This window comes from Pinus tabuliformis, chromosome 9 (assembly GCF_031772625.1).
Source record: "Pinus tabuliformis cultivar Carrire ecotype Pingquan chromosome 9, CPIR1, whole genome shotgun sequence".
NCBI lineage: Eukaryota > Viridiplantae > Streptophyta > Pinopsida > Pinales > Pinaceae > Pinus > Pinus tabuliformis.
The window spans coordinates 549,339,313-549,359,276 of record NC_142307.1 but is presented as its reverse complement, the minus strand read 5'-3'; the positions used below and the strand labels follow the sequence as shown (position 1 = coordinate 549,359,276).

The 19,964-nt window shown below is 36.2% G+C and overlaps 1 pseudogene; it reads left to right on the top strand.

Moving 5' to 3' along the window:
• Nucleotides 1–17,551: 17,551 nt before the first annotated feature.
• On the top strand, nt 17,552–19,385 carry LOC149149687 (putative E3 ubiquitin-protein ligase BAH1-like 1; annotated as a pseudogene).
• Nucleotides 19,386–19,964: the final 579 nt, after the last annotated feature.

Here is a 19,964-nt window from a genome sequence, read left to right as displayed (position 1 = left end):
AAATAGGTTGGACCCTGTAAGAAGAGGAAGTGGGCGCTCCTAACAAGTTGTAGATTGCAGAATAAAATCGAGGTAGAAGCCTCATGTAGGTAGAAGCTTGTAAAAATATTATGTAAAAGAGGGAGTGGGTGCTTTCCTCTACATCACAACAACTAAAATCCATGGTTTTTCCCTTTATGGATTTCCACAAATGTTTGGTGTCTCAACATGTTGCATGAGTTGTTTGCATGTGTTTCTATGAATTCATGGTTAATTGTTAAACTCGTACATAAATATGGAAATGCATTAAAGAAAGAATTAAAATGATGAACACATATATAAATCTACTAATTGATTAAAGAAAGAGTTATAAAGTTGTTAAAATAATTTGAAATTGGTCATTTAAAAAGACATAATTATTGATTACCCCCCCCCCAACCCCCGCCCCGCGCGCCCCCCCCCCCCCAACATTAATTGCCTATTTTCAATAAAGGGTAGATGAGGTAAAAATAAAGGCCACATAAGTATAAAAGGTTGAACATGTTGAAGGAAATGTAACTAGGTTCGATCTTCATAATTGTACTTTTGATATTTGTATTTATTCAAGAGATGAAATAGTATTTTTATAATGTATTTCAATGAGTTTTTTGCTCGTTGAAATAGGTCTAGCACATGTTAAAGTGCCATAGATGAGTCAAATGATCAAAAGAAAATGTTGAAGACCTTAAGGGCATGTTACTCCATGTATATGTTTGTACAAGAGTCAAATAATAACCCTCCAAGCATGTGACACCACTAAAGAAGCCATCTGAAGCAAATACAACAAGTCAGGTTGCAAACTATCTTCAAGTCAGGCTTCTAGTCGGCCTAAAAGGAGGGACAATCCTCTATATAGAGAGGTTGTCCACTCCATTATAACGTCAAGAAATCACCTCTAAAAGTAGAGAAGGTAGGAAGCCGAGAAAAGGGTAATAAGAGGACAAGTAAAGGGTCTCCAAGGCAATGAAGAAAGGAGGAAGAAAATTGAAGTGTTAAAGGGCTAGTTATAGCTATACGTGTGAGGAAAGGAGAGATGTCTCTGCAGTTATGACAGCAGTAAATTACAGTCAACCATATCTCATTGTTTGGGGTTAAAACTAGGCCTACAAGGTCTCTCACCCAAGCGTGGAAGAAGGATTTACAAGCGAAGGGAGAAGGCGAAGTTTAACATAGTTCTTGTGAGGGTATTCCCTCATAGGTGCGAAGAATTAGGGCTGCATTACTGTTGATCCAAGTCTGCAATATTTGTGAAAGAGAAGAAGGCTCGGTTGGGAGGAAAAAAGGTCATCTCCTTAAGTTTGAAAGGCTCGATCACAAGCGAAGGAAGAAAATATCAAGGGTCATTCTAGAGTATACAATCAAAGGTCTTTACAGTTGCCAAAATAAGTGTCGAAGGAAGAAAGACAAAGCGTTGGAAGGAGGAGGACGAAGTGCTGCAAGAAGAAGTCATATTGAAAAGGTTTGACTTATGCTTGGAGGATATTCTTTTCAAGGGTATAAGGTTTGGAATTGTCAATAAGAAGCTTCAATAAGAGAAAATTACTAAAGGGTTTTCCTCTCAAGAGAAGAGATGTTTTGGCCGTGGCAGAGAGTCAACATCTTGTGTTCTTGTTCTTATGTTTTTAGTAGCAGTTTGATGAAGTACACACACATGCATCAATAAAAATAAGAAGAATATTAATCTAACAAGAAAAAGTAAAAAGACTCCACAAATTGTTATCAAGTCAAGAAGAATCACACTACACCTAATTTCCCTTGATTCTTCAACAGAACACATATATAAATATGCTAATTGATTAAAGAAAGTGTTATAAGGTTGTTAAAATAATTTGAAATTGGTCATTTAAAAAGACACAATTATTGATTCACCCCCCCCCCAGTAATTGCCTAGTCTCAATAGATGGTAGATGAGGTAAAATTGAAGCCCACAGAAGTATCAATGGGGTCTTTAGTCCATAATGAAGGTTTGAATAATGTCAAATAGGATGCATGCACTACTATGGAGTCAATTCCATTCCTTGGCAAGAAGGATGATATGGCGGTGTTAATACCAGGAGGTCAAGAATAATGAGTTGAGTTCATCTTAGAGCTTGTAAATTCCAAAAGGAAAATTATGTCCTTGTAAAGGTTTTTCCTTGTAATTGAGATGAAGGAATCTCAACAAATCTTGGTAAGTGCTATAAAAAATTCCTTCTAAAATTTCTATCTAATAATTTGGATTTAGCTTCTCAAGGCAATGATATATGGATAACACTCTTTGAAAAGATAAAAAAAAATTCAAAGGGTTAGAGGGGTAAGGCTTCTATTAGGCCTAATAATTTTGGGTATATGGGTCTTGTCTTATTTTATGAAAAATAAAATTCAAACCCCAAGACTAGCTTAGGATCATAGATGGATATAAAGAGATAGAGTAAGCATCTTCTAAAGCCTAGAAAATGGGGGACCAAGAAAAATGAAAACGATTTGGAAAAGGATTTGGATTCAAACCTTGCAAAATACATAAGCTCAAATATTGTTAGCAGAAAAATCCTTTCTTCACCATGCAAAAGTCAGACCCTAAAATAGATTCAACAATGAAAGCAAAAAATCCATCAAGGGGCTCTGTGTAGTAGGATGAACTCCTACTATGGGTTTTGAAATGATTATTCTATCATTAAATTCACAAGGTCTTGGCAATCCCTGTAAAATTTTGGCCATAACCGTGTTGGTGGAAATTCACGAGTTTGAGGTGTTATTGATCTAAGTTATGGGAGAAGGAAAGAATATATCTAGGTATTTAGGGAGATTTATAAAATGTTGGGATTTTATGTCCTTGAATGTTGTAGGGAATTATAGAGGTTTTTGATTAACTAGAGGAATTCAATTTATCTATTAAAAAACTGTGTTTCTGAGTGAGGTATGTGGACTAAATTCCATTCAAGGACCTCATTAAGAAACATTTATTTATTAATTTCTATGGACCCTACTATGATAGGTAGCCTTTTTAAAAATATTTTTTACACAATAATTGTATCCAAAGTGAAAGGGTTCACATCAGAGGTAACCTGAAATTTACCTTAAGAAGATCAGAGGTGTGGGGATAATGCTAGGATATACTTCAAATTCAATAATGAGGAGGTTTTATTGATAGAAAGCTTCTCAAACTCATTCCTACTTGACAAAATAATAAATTGGGTTATGTAGATGTCTTTAATAAGTTGAGTGAATCATATCCCAAGTTAATACATGAGGGGTATTTGACCATGGGCCTATTATTATTCAGATCGGAAAGTAGAATGACAAACTTTCTAATAATTTTAGGTTTAATTCTATGTGGTTAGAGGAGGAAGATTTCCATGAGTGTCTCGAGCCTCCAAAATTGATTTATTTTTAACAGTTTATTTTGTATATTTCACACATTTTGCCACTTATCTTCATACCACCATACCTCTATTTTGAGTTAAAATCCATTAGAACCATACAAATGCAGTAATAAGGTAAAAATCCATTATTGTATCAAATCTATATGTTTTTCTTTATGAAATTGATTTGATTAGGCATAAGCTACCGAATCTTGCATATTATGTAGCTCCATTAACTTTTTGCAGCTAATTCAACGGTTCTATAAGATCCCACAAGCTATAAATCAACCGAATCATATAGGGAATTACCAAATGATGCAAATATCATGATCCACCTATCAACCACAAGTGGAAATCCATGGATTAACCGCAACGCTAAATTCAAACTCTCGGTTAAGCAAATACCTGGTATATCTTTAGAATGTACAATATCAAGTGAGCAAGATTCTTGTCAAGCAAGAAAGATCTTATGATTTGAAGAAAGCATAATAAATCAAAGCACCAATGATGTGTTTTTTTCACAATTCGCTTCTCCAATAGAGAATCATGAAAATGAAGAATTTTGTTAGGAATTAAATAATGAGCTGTCACTTAATGTAACTAGATTTTAGCCAATATTCTCTTGGAATTTTTATTAGAAAAAATTATAAATTGCTTCATTTGGAAGCAAATAGGAGATAGATAGTCTTGACAGTTGATTTGAATTCTAGACTTATTGTTATTTTGCAAAACTCTATGCATGCACTTCTAGTAATTTAATCTTAGTTATAATGATGCTTTTATAAAGTATTGGTGGTTGATTTAAGTCTGTGACCTGAGCTTTACAATTACTCATGCATCTTAGGAGGCCCCCCTACAGAAGTACGAGCTACATTAGTTTGGTTTTCATTTAGAGTTCATTTGATTTCCTATTCTTTGTTTTGTTTAAAGCTTTAGATTAATGTTCCATTTTATTTAGTTAATTTTTGCTCTGTCTTTTACTTGTTTATGTTCTCTTTCACAGGTCAAGTGCTTGAGTAAAATTATAAAGAATACAAAAAACATTTACTTTGTTTTCAGTCTTGCATTTACTCTTCATAACCTTTCATAGAATAGATTGATAGATGTTAAGTTTGCATATGAATGGACTCTAATTGATGTACACACATTCATAGGGCTTAAAATGTTAACCTTTTAATGCTTGTTATTTTCACTAGAAAAGAAATTGAATTCTTTCTCTACAAAATAGAAGTCTAGTTGCTTTCATAAGATAAGGTATAACTTTGGTTGCTTTCTAGAATAAGAGTTTGATAGCGTAGACTTTATTGCTTTCTTAGAACAATTTTTCATTGCTTTCTAGAATAGAAGTGTCAATTGAATTTTCATATAATAGATTTCATGGCTTTCATCAAATAGATTCATTTTCATGTTCATTAGATTAGAATTTAAAATATGAATTTAAAAAAAACTTTCATAACATAGAATCAGTTTCATAAAATCACTTTTATTATTCTTTAAATAGAATTTTCATTTCAATTCAATAGATTAAAAAATCCATTGCTTTCTAGTTTCAAATTTACTGCTTTCCTAGATTAAACCACATTGAAATTTTTTCTTGCTTTAGAAAACATTGCATACTTATTTTGGCTATCATTTCATAGATAGGACTTCATTTCAAGCTCTGCAATTCCTTTCAATAGATTATATTTATTTTTAATAAAAAGTTAATTCCCTATCATATACAATGCAAGTTTGCTTCAAAAGAATACAAACACTAGATTGATAATTTAATGTCAAGTAATTTAACCAACAATTAAATTACCCAACATTTTTGGCATCGTTGTCAGGGAAGCATACATAGTTAATAACTTCTTGATGTATTTTTGCTTACACAACTCTTTCTAGGAGGAACGGGAAGATGAAAGGTAAGAACCTGTGCATCACGATTGTGGGGTTCTTCCTAACTAGAGTTGTTGCAATTGCATCTCATATTAGTTGCATTCATTCTTGGATGCATAATTAAGAAATCAAATTAAAATTATTTAGGATGCATGTATAGGGAATGACATTCTAGAGGTAGATTTGTTAGAGGATGTAGGTAAATTCCTTCATCACCAACAACCACCACTAGACCATGTGGTGTTGTATGAGACACATCACCTTGCATATAAATCATTCCATCTTTTGCAAGTAGAACAAGATTTCATGAGGTAAAAAAAATAAAAATAAAAAAATAAAAATAAAATAAATAAATAAGCACTGGTAGAAGAACCTACATCTACAGTTGAAGGATTTATCTTCGTCTCTTCAACAAGTGAACAACTCATTGGACACAAGTTAGAAGTACCTAGTGAGGAGGTGGAAGGTGACTTGAATAAATTATTCTTGAAGAATCATTAGTGGAAGAACCAGAGGAAGAAAATCCAATTGAGGAACCTTATGTAAACTCTAGAGAATCAAACATAGCAGAAGGAGAAGGGGAGATACATGATGGAAACATATGAGGAGGAGAATAAATACCACCATTTTGTGGTGGTAGAAGAGGTGTAAGGATTCCTCTTGGAGATGTTCAAGGTGGTAGAGGTAGAAGAGGAGGAAGAGGAAATGATGGATTTTATAATGAAGAAGAAGTCCTTTTGGATTTCCTATTCAAGATGCTAACACTACTGTTACTATGAATAAAATTTCTCCATCTGTTCTTCCTGATTTTGATGGTATGAAGACTGAGGATTGTTGGGAACGAGTCCCCTGGGGTCAATTTTGGGGTTAAAAACCCAAGTTTTGGGCAGAAGGCCCGAATTTTGTATAAAGAAATGTAAAGTCCCCACATTTTGTGGTCGCAGAACGCGAAGATATCAAGAGTCAAAAAGGGTTTCCGCCCTTAGTCTAGATAGGTTGTGTCAGTTTGATGAGATCCACCCTTGGTTCGCGGGCCATGGGATTGTATAAAAACGAGGTCTTAGAGGAGTTTTTAATAAGTTCGGGGAAGTTAAGTGGAGTCATTGATGAGTTTGTAAAGAGGCTAAGAGCGAGGACATTGTTGTGGAGGGATCTGACCCCATTTCTAAGCAACCCGAGTACATTCATCCGCGCAGAGGCAAGGCGAAGGTCCCGAAGGATATTGATGAAAGTAAGGTCACACTGCACACACCCTTACTTCCAGACCAAATTGTCTTTGAAGGACCGCGCCTGGGGCGCATCCCCTTGTTAAAATTGGAGGACTGGGATTTGACTGATGTAGAACACTTTCCCCATTTAGCGATAGACCAACTCATGTATTGCGTCTTCCATAAAGACTCTGGTGTGACCACGCTAGAGCCAAGGAAGTGGGTAAAAGGGGTGGATAAGGCAAGTCTGCTAAATATGTTGTGGGTACCGCATTATAACTGCACACCCATAAAGATGGTTGTGATCAAGAAACTGTTGTGCTTGGTGCATGATGGGTGTCTATGGCTAGAAGAGCCGATACCAATCATTGACATGCTGATCCATAGGATCACTCGGCTTCCGTACTCCGAAGAAAATACGGCCATGGCATTTGGTGGAAATCAAGGCGAGCACGACCTCGCTGAAGCAATGAAGGACAAATTCAAACTCGCCAAGAAGCCATGCGGCTATGCCATCACAACTATATCTTACCCCATGGTCAAAGTCGCAATGCAAATCTTGGCAGGTAAGATTATGCGAAAGTGTCATGTAAATGAAGTATCAGCACCAGTAGAAGCCTTAGTGGCCCAGTGCGTGAAGGGTGTATAGTTTAATTGGGCATGCTATCTCTGTGGAGATTTCCTCGCGAACTGTAGAGAGGTGTAGGATCACAGCAAAACATTCCATTATGACTGGCTACTGCTATCCATAGTGTTAGTCACGCCCAACCTACCAGAGGCGGCAAAGTTCGCTTCGCTATGGGATACGAAGGACCCTCAAAGGGTCAAGGACAATAAGATCTTTTGGATCTTGATGGATATGAGCATCCATATGGCCACCAACCGCAAACTGCCACTGTCGCCAACGGTGTACGAGAAGCTGTAGGAGTATGTGGAATTTAAGGCCGACTTCCATCGAGTCTCAATACGTGTGCACAAGGACCCTAACCAGAAATGGTATGACCAGCCATACCTAGTCATAGATGATGCAATTACATCAGTCCTCGACCACTGGCCGATAGATTCGCGCATTTCCTCATACTTGACAACTAGGTCTAGCAAGACTGCAGCGCAGCAGAAAAAGGAGGAGGCCAAGCTAAATATGGAGCAATTGGCTACAAAAAGAGAAAAGGAGGCTGAGGACAAGGCCAAGGCAGAGTGCGCCACCGCAAAGCAGACAGGAGGAGAGGCGGAAGAAGAGGAGCGCGGATATGATAGTAGTCAAAATTCACCTTCTCTGGAGACAAAGGAGGAGGAACAACAGTTGAACCAGGGAGGAGCAGACCTAGAGACCACTATGTTTCGCATTAAGCACAACAGAGATCCACAGAAGGTAGGGCCGCGCAAGAAGTCTAAGGCTAGCAAGATTTCTCTCAATCTGATCACCTTAATAGAAGGCGATTTAAATGATATCAGTGATACGGTCAAGGATACCACCACGAAACTGCTACAACAGTTCGAGTTACAACAGCAGCAGGCCTTGGGGTCCATTCAGATGGGTTTGTGTGAGCTGCAGATCCAAGCGTCATAGGTCTAGATTGGCGTGGCACAAAGCAGCATGGCGTCAACTAGTTTGGTGCCCAACATATTGGAAGCAGCAAGGATGGTGCGCACCCTGGATCCCTGGGAAATACTGCTGCCAAAGGGAGCGATAACTATAGAGATTGACGCTGACATGCCCACTATCAGTTCCCTCAAAGGAATTGGCCTCAATTTGGCCATGCTTCCTAGTGAGGCGCTTCACAATTTGTAGGATGGCGTGGTCACAGAACTTCGGTCCCGCGAACAACACACGTTACAGGTAATCAATGAGCAGAAAGTTAACAATGCTCAGATGACGGTACAAAGAGATTCCACTATCAACCTCGTCAAAGCCATCACAAACAAAAATGAGAGAACGACCAAGGTGGTGGCTAAGGCATGCAGGTTTGTCCTAGAGCTAGCCATCCAGATGATGAGCTCGTAGATGTGCAGATTCGGAAGCTCGTTGCTGGCGTGCGTGATGCCATAACAGAGTTGGTGAAGGTTTAGTTTGACCTAAACCTCAAGATCGCAAAACTGCAGCTGAAGGCCCAGCATTCAACTCCGCTAGAAGTCAGAGAGCAGCATGAGACAACTGTGAAAAATTTTGTTGCAGCAGTAAACAATGTCATAATAGAATGTATTGCGTTCTTCGAGTAGGTGCTCGAAGTGGTTACCAATGTGCAGGAGGATCCCACCTTGCAAAGGTTGGAAACAGAGGCCCGAGAGCTGCAGCAGTGATATGATGAAGTCAAAGCAATGGCACGCACTGTCACCCTTACACATAGGCTAGCCAAACTGCAGGAGGCAAAGGTACTAAAGGAGCAGGTCGATGCAGTGCAGCATAAAGAGAGTTTCCTCAAGGCCAGAATTGGGCCCTGGCTTGATGAAGCCTACACACTCACCACCACCATCGAAGGAAAGCTGGCTGGTTTGTAAGCGACTCAGCAGAAGATACGGTCAGAAAGTATAGGGCCAATGACAGAGCAGCTAGTTAAGGAGATGATGCAGGAAACAACACAGTGCACTGCTGAAGTTGCAGTATTTCAAGTAGAGTTGGGAGGTCTTCGCAACAAGATCCCCGCTCCGGCCGAGTGACTCGAGGGCGAGTCACCATGTTTGTCTTGGGGACCTATTGGGAACGGGTCCCCTAGGGTCAATTTTGGGGTTAAAAACCTAAGTTTTGAAGTAAAAGGCCTGAATTTTGTATAAATAAATGTAAAGTATCCACATTTTATGGTCGCGGAGCGTGAAGATATCAAGAGTCAAAAAGGGTTTCCGCCCTTAGTCTAGATAGGTTGTGTCAGCTTGACGAGATCTGCCTTTGGTCCACAGGCCATGGGATTGTATAAAAGGGAGGTATTAGAGGAGTTTTTAGTAAGTTCCTGGAAGTTAAGTTGAGTTATTGATGAGTCTGTAAAGAGGCTAAGAGCGAGAGTCTTAGCATAGGAAGAAGGCTCTACAGTTGAGTGTGCAGAGGCCTAGGGTAGAAGTCCGCAGCTGAGTGCGCAGACCCTTATAGTTGTGTGCGCAGGGTAGTCAGAGTCTGTACTGAACATCTAGATCATCAATAAAGGAGTATTATGAAATTGTTGTGTATCTTACTTCTGTCAATTGCATGCGATTATGTTATGCTAAGCACTGGGTTTATATTCTATTGCTAAATTGATGTGTGAATCTATCTGTTTTCCTTTGTTATATGAACACAAGTAGAGATATATGTTTACGCAAAGATAATCTAAATTGTATGATAGAATTGGCGAACACCTAAGATAATTGGAGAACTATACAACAAAGTAATTACAGAGGTGCGTAAGTGTCGAGATCACTTGATAGAGTTATGCTAAGGACGATTGCATACCTTCGCGAAGATTCTGAAAACTAATAGAGAAGTACATCAATACGCTGTAAAGGCTTGTCAATCTGCACGAAGGCAGAGTTAAGGTATAAAACCAACATCACAACCATCTCAGGGTATGGAAATTTGGTTCCTGCATCCCCCCATACTGCTTTGGGTGAGACTTCAGTCCACGCACCGCGGATTGATGCCGAAAGGGCCAGTAGTGTAGGGATTTGCTTGGCTGACTAAACGTTGAACCTGGGTCAGGGCTCATCAAGGCAACAAGGATCTAGAAACATTTATATTTGAATTTGAATTATTATGTAGATATTATGATTATTTGCTTGATGCTCAAAATTTGAAATTGCTTCCAGCCACATTGAAAGATGGGGCTCTCAAATGGTTTATGGGTTTAGGAACTAATTCTATAAGGGCATGGGATGATATGAAAAGATTATTCTTAGAGAAATGTAAGGATTATTGTATACATCATGACCTTAGAGAAGAAAATTTTAAAATGACTCAAAAAGAAGATGAAAGCCTTGAATATTTAGTAGAGAGTTTTACACATAATGTTAAAAGAGCTAAATTGCATGATTTAGGACTTGACATTAAAAAATCTCTTATTAAGGGCTGTAAGGGATGAATGGATTGATCTTCTTAACCTAAAGGGTAAAGGAGATGTGTCTCAACTATCATTTCAAGAGATTTTTGAATTGTGCAAACATATTTCAAGAGGAAAGACAAAATATGGTAGGAGTATGAGAGATCCAGTATGTCAAGAGTAAGTAAATCTACATTGGGAATGGTAAGTTGAGCAGAACTTGGAGATTTGCTTGATAACTTTAAAACTAGTATTCTCGGTAGTCTTAGTGATTAAATTGATATGTTGAGAATGCAACACAAGAAAAAATCTAAAAATGATACTCTGTCTATATTTTTTCGTAGATGTATAAAGAAACATGCATTAAGAGAATGTCCTCTTCATAGTGTTCAAATTTGTGTTATCTATGTAGAATCTCATGCTACAAATTATTTCCCTTTAATACTAGGATTAAAGGTTGTTTACCAAGAAGAAGTCGACACAATTCAAACTCCAGAACAACTTTGTTATGTTGCTCCTAGAAGACTTTGGTTGCCTCATCAAATAGGTATGGCACAAGATCCTAATAGAAAATTTCAATCTTATGCACAACCTCAAAGTAATTGGAACACACCCCTACCTTAGAAAAATTAGCCACCTCAACCTCAAAATTGATCTTGGTCACAAGGATGACAAGGTTCCCATGGTAGAAATCCCCAATACCCTCAATTTTTTCAATAGTATCCTCAATATCAACCTCGGTATTGTTCTCCACCCCAACATACCCAACCCTAATTCCTTCCTCAAATAATTACAATTTAACCCATTCGATTACCGTCTATCTCGTTTCCTCAAAAATCAAATCAATTGACTACACAACCACTCCCTCATCCTAATAATAAAGCACCTCAGCAACCCATTTACAATGTTAAAGTCCAAAATTTTCAAGCTTACATGATAGCTCCTCTAGATTTAAATAATGTCCAACATAGATCTGGGAGAGTTTTATAAAAGAAAAGACTTACTGATGTCATTCACAAATATAAAGAGGATAAAACTCTTGAAAAGGAGGAAAATGTTGAAAAGGAAAAGACTCCTCAAAAGCAATTGATTTCCTACACAAACAGATGACAACAAAATAAGAACAGCGCTTCTAGCTGACAAACCCTCTATTTCTTTACAGAATCCTCCTGTTTTAGACAGAGTACAAACTAATAAAGGTGTAGAGAAGAAAATAGTTTTTCCATATTATAACATGTTAGATGAGTTGAAAAACATTTGCATTAAAATCTCTTTGCTTCAAGAAATAAAATAAATTCTTATTTTTGCAAAAAAAAATAAAGGAGTTTGTATTAGAAAACATAGAAGAAAAAGAAAATAATTACAAAGATGAAACTCATTGGAAAAATTGCAGATATTATGACAGAAAGTCAACAATTGAAAAATAATTAGATCGAGGAAGTCCCATTGTAAAGATCCCCATCAATAATATCGAAATTCCAAACACATTGATTGACTTGGGTTCAACTATAAATGTCATGATAAGGAATACTATGGATAAATTAAAATTAACCAATTTTCAATATAATCCTACTTTATTACTATTAGCAAACATGTCTATTATCAAACCAGAGGGTATATTGGAGGATGTATTAGTATCCCTGGATTCATGGGAGTATCTATTTGATTCATGATACTAAATCCCAAAAATAATCTAGAAGGTCATCCACTGATTCCTGGTAGGCCATGGTTAGCCACTACTAATGCATTTATTAGTTGTATATATGGTGATATGTTTATTTTTTATGGTAATGCCACTAAAAATTTCACATTATATCCACCAACAAAAGAAATAACTGAAATATAGAATGAAGAATGGATTTAAGATTATGATGAATATTATGAAAATATTCAATTAGTTCTAACCATCTCACAAAATTATCAGGAAGATCAATTAATGAATAATCATGATTTTTCTTCATATTGTCAACAAAATTATTGTGTGCATATGTTAGACCAAAATTTTCAAGAAGATTGTAGGATTGAATACTTTCCATCTCAAAAATCCAAAATATCATTAAACTCAATGGAAAAATTGGCAATTATCTTATAGAGATTAATCGAGGAAAAACATTAAATACCAACAATAACCTGGAGGGATTTCAAAAAGAACAATTGATTAAGATGTTGCAGAAAAATTCCTTTGTATTTGCATGGGAATATACATGTTTGAAAGGAATCAATCCAAATACATGTATGCATCATATTTATATACAAGAGAATGTCAAACTTGTAAGGCAACCCGAGAGAAGGATGTGTTGGAAAATCAATAATTACAACTTATTATTCTTCTTTTCCTTAACCTTAATATTTTCTTGTGAACTTATTAACTTTGTTGTTTTCTTTTAGTTAGACATTTCATCAAACTTTAGAAATTAGGCTGTAGATTTGAAACTACTCATCTACTCTACAAGACACAAAACTACTCTACTACTCTGCGTACATTCATTCACAATTTAGAACAAAAAAATTAGACATGCAATAAGAAATCAGACACATGAAACAAGTATTTTTATCGGGGAAAGCAAACTACTAAAAACAACAATGCTTACTTGCATTAAATAGGAAGAATAGAGATGTATTACAATTGCTTTGATCAACTGAGCACACCGTGCAAGTGCATAACCTATATCTCTGCTCACTGAAGGCCTCTGACCCAGATTTAGTCAAATATTTCCTCTACTTGAGCTCATATTTCCTTGTGTTATTCCTTGAGGAATTAGGCCCCTATTATTTAGGAAATTCCCCAAATTGAGTTGTGTAATTCCTTAGGTTGATCATTTGACTGCATGCAACACATGTACACTCAAGACTAGTCTACAACTGATGTTACACTGCCTTAGAATATCCACCAAGCCTGGGGACTCGAATTCTCTGCATGCACTAGCTATTTTTGGCTGATTGATCAGTTAATTGGATGATCATTGAGTTTGACTGAAGTCCCACTTCACACCTTGACCCTCCCCTAGTTGCTCCAACAATTGGAACTAGTTTACCTAAAAACAACCTTAGAAAACTAACCTTGATTGCTACAAATTAGCAATCCGAACATGGTTAACTAAACTCTAACTCCTCCAACTTGAATTCACTGAGTAAAATGGGTGACACAAGCCATGTCACACAATTCAACATCGTCCAAGTTGTCTACTGATGTGGAAATTCAAATTTTCTCAATTTAAGAAAGGCAAAATAAAATTGAGAATTTGTTGTTGCATTTTTCAACACAAACAAATTTCAAGAACATAAAATGAAACAGTAGAGGACATATATATTAGTGTCTCATCTAGGGAAAAACCCCTCCAAGGGAAAACAAGGAATCTCTTCTCTTCTTATAATCTGCTTTAAATGAGATATAAAGACCCAAACCCTAGACCAAGTCCTTCTCCTAGTACCAAGTGGCCATTCTTCATTTGATTCAGCACCAAACTGCTTCAAACTACAACTTAGACCTTCCAGCTTCAAATACTACAACATCGACCCTACAATTTAGTCCTTGTAGCATCTATGGAAACCACAATCCATCCTCCTCATGAGACCTTCCTAGAGCAAGACAACTCTCCCAAGGTCAGTGAGGTCAACATAGGGTTTTCTCCCTTCCAGATTGTTGTACCATTTTTGGTTTTGATAAGTTAGCACATTAGCAAAAAATGAAAAATCAAAATATATTAAAATACTAAGTTAGAATATGGACAAAAACAAAACAGAAAATAAAATGCTAGGAATATTTATTATGAGGTCCATATCAAAGAAAATGATAGGTTAGAGTGCCCTAAGAAAGGAAGGCAAAATAAATAAAATGTTAGGCAAGCAAAGAAACAAAAAATAATTTCTTTAGTTGAAAAAGAAATAAATTTGAGGGAGCTTGTTTAAATGCACCATTAAAGTTTGCTAAATTTTGTTAATAAAGGTTAAGTTATTAATTAGAGTTTAATTTCCTTTTATTATAAAGTTTGACATTTGTAATAATCAAAGCGCAGATAACTTTATCCAAAATCGAAAAAAGACAAAACATCAAAACAGCGCGGGATAAGCACCCATCATCTTTCGATAGACGGGACTAACACCGCCCAGATCAACAACAGAGGTATCATTTCAGACCCCCCTCAGTCATTTCCCATTAACGCGGGGGGGGGGGGGGGGGGGTGGTCTGAAAAGTTGTTTTAATGGTGGCCAATTTTCATTACGTGTCAACCCCATAGCATTTCGGACCCCCCAAGCGCAAAACCACAAACCGCCTCCTCCCCCCGCCCAAAATCTGCCAACGATTCTCAATCTTCAAACGGTCAACCATTCTCGCATGCCACATCACCCATCCGTTACCCCTCATCCACTCAGAAGTTGCCACATCATTAATCCGTTGCGCTATACGCTCCCATCCCATTGCAAATTTACCTTATCCATTTTTAGTCCCGTTGGATAATTAATCCCCACTCCTCTGTCATAAATTTCCTATGGTTAGTGTTAAATGGTAATTAATCAATCCAAATTATAAATACATTATGACCTTACAGTTTATTACTTTTCCACTTGAAGCGATTATCCTGCAAACTCTGATTTCTTTTGTCACTATGTTTCTCTTTCATTCATCTCTCAATTGAGTCAGTTTTCCCATTCCCCCCGTAGTCAAAATGGCCCCAAAGGTAAATTACATAAAGAAGTTGAAGAGGAAAACCCATCTGCAACCCTAATCGATCTGGATCACCTTCCCCTTGCAGACTCTCTGTTCAAAATTGCAGACTGTGAATGTGAATTCGATTTCCATGAATTGCATCTCTGGTTAAGACAAAAGTGCATAGATAAGGAAGGCCCCATTAGATTCTGGGAGACACTCCAGCCCTTGTTCTCCTTTCCACAAACTCACCATTTTCCAGATTTGATCACTTGGTGTCAAGCCAGATATGATCCTGTCCAGAGAACAATAATGACTCAAAATGGAAACATTCTGGTCACCATTACTGCTAAAAATATTAATCAAATGTTGTTAATACCTTCATATGACTCCCTTAGCTACTTCTCACCAGCAGCTCCCATAGAACTGTATAACAAACTTAACTTCCCACAGAGAACTCTCATTTTTGATAATTTTCTACCAAAAAATGATGAATTTTACAAGTATGTAACATATGTCCTGTAAGTCTAGCTCCACTCCAGCGACATCTGTCTATGGTTTCCACTCGCTCCATTTTCTAAACTTCTTACACTCTTTTAGCAAGTTCCATGGCACACGATCTTTCCTACTGTGTCAAATTAGAGCACTGTTATTAGTAGTTTACACTCTGCCCACAAGTTCCATAGCGCTCGATCTACTGTTACTATTAGTTTTCAATAATATGTAGGCATTATTCTATGGTGGAGAAAATAGTCTGAAATGTCATTGAAGCCATCCTTTTACAAATCCCCATGCTACACTTTCCCAAGCATTTCCGTAATAAATTCAAATATTAACACGGACGTCCATTCAACATTCACATTCAAGGTTTTTAATGTTTTTGAGAGGTGAAGACAACAATATTAAGCGAGGGTTTTTATTAAAAGATTTAATTGCCAAAGAAGTATTGTCGATTACCAGATTTCTCCAGGAAACATAATTTTAAACTACATAAATCTCATTGCTCTTATTCAATTCCAGTTGTATGTTTTGACACAACTTTTTGTTTCATTACTAAATTTGTTACTAAATTACCGCTGACAGAGGAACGTGAGGGTTCACCTTTAAATCATGCGGAATGTGCTAATATAGTGAAATTGTGTTAGATAATGAGTATCTATGATGTGATGCACTAAACTTAGCTTGTTTTGTTGCATACATTGGGAAATCCCATTTCAGATTTGTGTGGCAAAAATGGCATATTTTTGCCATTTTTCGCTTTAAATCAAGAATTTACACTGGATCTAGGTTTGTGCGTGATTTGTTTCCTGTTATTTTGATATTATTTTTGATGTCCTAGATAAATATGAAAACATTTGAACATGAAAGCTTCCTACTGCTGAAACTGCAGGAATCTTGATTAATTGTATGTGCATTGGGAGGATTCAGCGATGAAGTTCTGCAAAAAGCACTTGGAGCACATGCAAAGGCACCACAAGTGACTCCCCGAAGTCTCCTACGTTGAATTTGAGAAATTGGATAAAGTTTTCAAGCACTGCATTGCTAAATGCCACAAGCAAAGCAACACAGGTCTGTCTTCATATGAAGGAAATAGTTCCAGTGAGGTCTACGATATTAACGCAAAGGGAGATGGTGTCGGTAGGACCTACCGCACCTGCTATCTTGGTAAGTTCTGGAAGACTCTATTCTTCCTTTCTATAAAATGGTTGAATAAATATGGATTTTTTAACACTCGCAGAAAAACAAAAAGAGAATGAAATCCGAGGTTTTCGATTATAACCATGGAAGCACATAATTACAGAGTAAAAGCAATAGTTTCCAACAATTGTTTTTCATTATTGTAAATTTTTCTTTTATTTTTCCCTTCTCGTATGAGAGAATGATTCAATTAGCTTGTATTTACAATTTTTAAATATTTTTTTCTTCTCTTGAAAAAGAAAAATATATTTAATAGCGAATGCTTACTTCATATGCATAATTTCTATGAGCTGTGAGTATTTTGCAAAAGAAGTAATTTCTCTCTTCTTCGATGTGAAAGTAGAAATTTCACTTGTTTCTCCTTTCCCTGGGCTGCATTTGTAAATTTCCTCCTAGCGAACTTCCTTTACATTTAGAGCACCACAACTGTATCTACATATGTCAAAATATATTGTTATTTCAGAAGCCAAAAACCATGTAACTACAGCTCAGGGTCACACTGAATTTCCATTGCTTCTAAATCAATACAAATTTATTTGATTTTCCTGTCGCTTTGTACTAGACTCTGTAAAGCATTTTTTAGAAGGTTACTCGAATTAAATTTGATTTAGTTTCTGACTAATTTCAAAGAACTTACATGTTGTTACTTAAGTATCAAAATGTATTCAACATATGGAGGCATAAGTTTTGCAAAGCAACTCAAAGTTGTACATCTGGTTCCTGTCATTTCATTTTTACTTTGAAAAAAGACTTAAAATGGGCTTCAATTTGTATCCAATGTGTGACAGGATGTTCTTTCCATCATTGTTGAATGAGATGGCTATTGTGGTTTGTTGCTTCAATACGCATGAAAACAGGTATTAGAATTGCACCTTGCCACTGGATTTGGGAAGTATCTTGCATTGTTGACAAGTAAAAGGACTGGTGATCACTTTGTGATGATCAAAGAGGGGGGAAATTTAGTAAAATATGCTGCCATAAACACTCGTGCAATGCAAGATACTAGAAAATTAGGGCAAGGTCTGTCCATATGGACATTAATAACAAGAATTGGTTGATTTTGTTTTGTAGAATTTTAAATAATAATGATTATTCTCAAGACAAAATACTCTGATCCAGGTGTGCATGTTCTCCTTCCTCCATCTCTACTTTATCGTACAGGATTTAGCTTTTTTGTTTTGTTATATGTAGTTTTACTAGATCAGATTTTTATTTTATGTACTTTCTTTTCATTTCGAGAGATGATTTAGGTATCTCCTAGGTATGCGGTTAGCTATGTCTAGACTCATGTAGGGGCTACATGACTAGGTCTAGATGCTACTTGTACGCACATGATTCTAGTGTAGTAACCTAGGTGATGACCTACAAAGGGTACTAGTTTATTTGCATATAATATCTATGTTGAAATTGCCTTTTTGGTTCTTTTGTAAAACCGTAAATTGCTTTTGATTTTCAAAGAACTTATCTTTCTCAAATATAAGGAAATAGGTGTATGACCTAAGACCTAAAGGTGTCTGGAAAGGGTGGAAGTTTGCCCCCTAACAAAGCACCAACAGGTTTTTACAAGTAGCCACTTTTGGGTCTTGAGATTGTATCAATAAGACTGGACCATTTCAAATTTTCCTAAATCACAATTAAAACATCGGTGCAGAGAGTTTTACCTATAATCCCTATCAATTCAAACTCAAACTCAAAATCAAATTATCCAAGTGTATACATCTACATGTAATCTTAGAGATTTGAGTAAATTGGGAAAGTATCATGTTTTTATTGGTATAAGTTCAAACATAAAATCAAACTCAAATTACCAATGTTTATACATCAAAATGAACAATTTTCACTTCAGAGATTTGAGTAAATCTAGAGTGCATAGTGTTTTTATTGGTAGAATCCTTAAATGTGGGCATAGTGCAATAAATGATTTATAGAAGTGTCCTAAAATTCTTCCCATTCTCTTTCATTGGTTAGGAAACATTATTTGATCCAGTCTCTTTGAAATGCGGGCACATCTTTTGCTTCAGTTGTGCTTGTTCTGTTGTTGTAGTTACAATTGTGGATGGTTTGTACAGTGCAAACCCTAACTCTAAATGTCCTCTATGCAGACATGTGAGAATTCTGGTGCAGGTTAATTGTGTTTATTATTAACTTTTTCACTTGTACCTTCACTATATATATATATATATATATATATATATATATATATATATATATATATTAATTATCTCTCCTTTTCATTCAATCTAAAACATGAATTGATTCCAGATGAGGGTTTTTGGTGATGTTGTGTGTTTAGGAGAGTTGAGTGTTTTATTAAGCGAAAGGTACTCACAGAAACTTTCCCATTGTTCACTTCTTCCCAAGACAAAAGCAAAGGGAATATATTGTTTCCACAGGAAAATATCTCTATTTGGTGGATTTATATTTAAACGTATAATATATCAATTTGGTACATGAACAGTTATGAATGTGTTCTACGTCTCTCAACTTTCAGGAGTATTGGGAGCAAAGGCTTCAGAGGGAAAAGGTTGAGCGGCTTCAGCAAGCAAATTAACATTGGGAAAACCAATGTTGGGCATTCATAGGATTCTAAATTTGGTTCTTCTCAACTTTTTCTTGGACTATACCTCTTCCATTTCATGGATCTATCCCACCATTGGTTTTCATGTTGGACTTATTCACTTTCCTGTTCAGGTCTTTTTCTCCTGATCCTCATAGAAATAAGAGAAGGAAAATCAATTGATATGCACGACACTAACATATGTTTCTTACAATCTTTCTGTTAATTCAGAAATTTGATAAACAACGAGTTCATAATCAAATATTTAAGGACAAGAACATAAAGGAAGCACAACAATAATCACATTTATTCTACCATAAAAGACCAAGCTAATATAGATTAGAGTGAACCATTTCGCATTGAAAATTTGTACTATGGCTCACAAGAGAAAGCATTAGATGACGTTATTCAATCTGTCATTAATTTTCTTAACGTGTATCGAGGTTTGTTGGACAGATCTTACTTTAGAAGCTATTTTCGTATTCAGTGTGTTTATTTCTTGAAGGTTTTGCAGTTGATTTAATGTTCATTAAGTTTTCACCTATGCATGTAATTAGAAAATTAAATACACAAAACCTTTAACTAAATTTACAACAAAATTCAATAGAACCC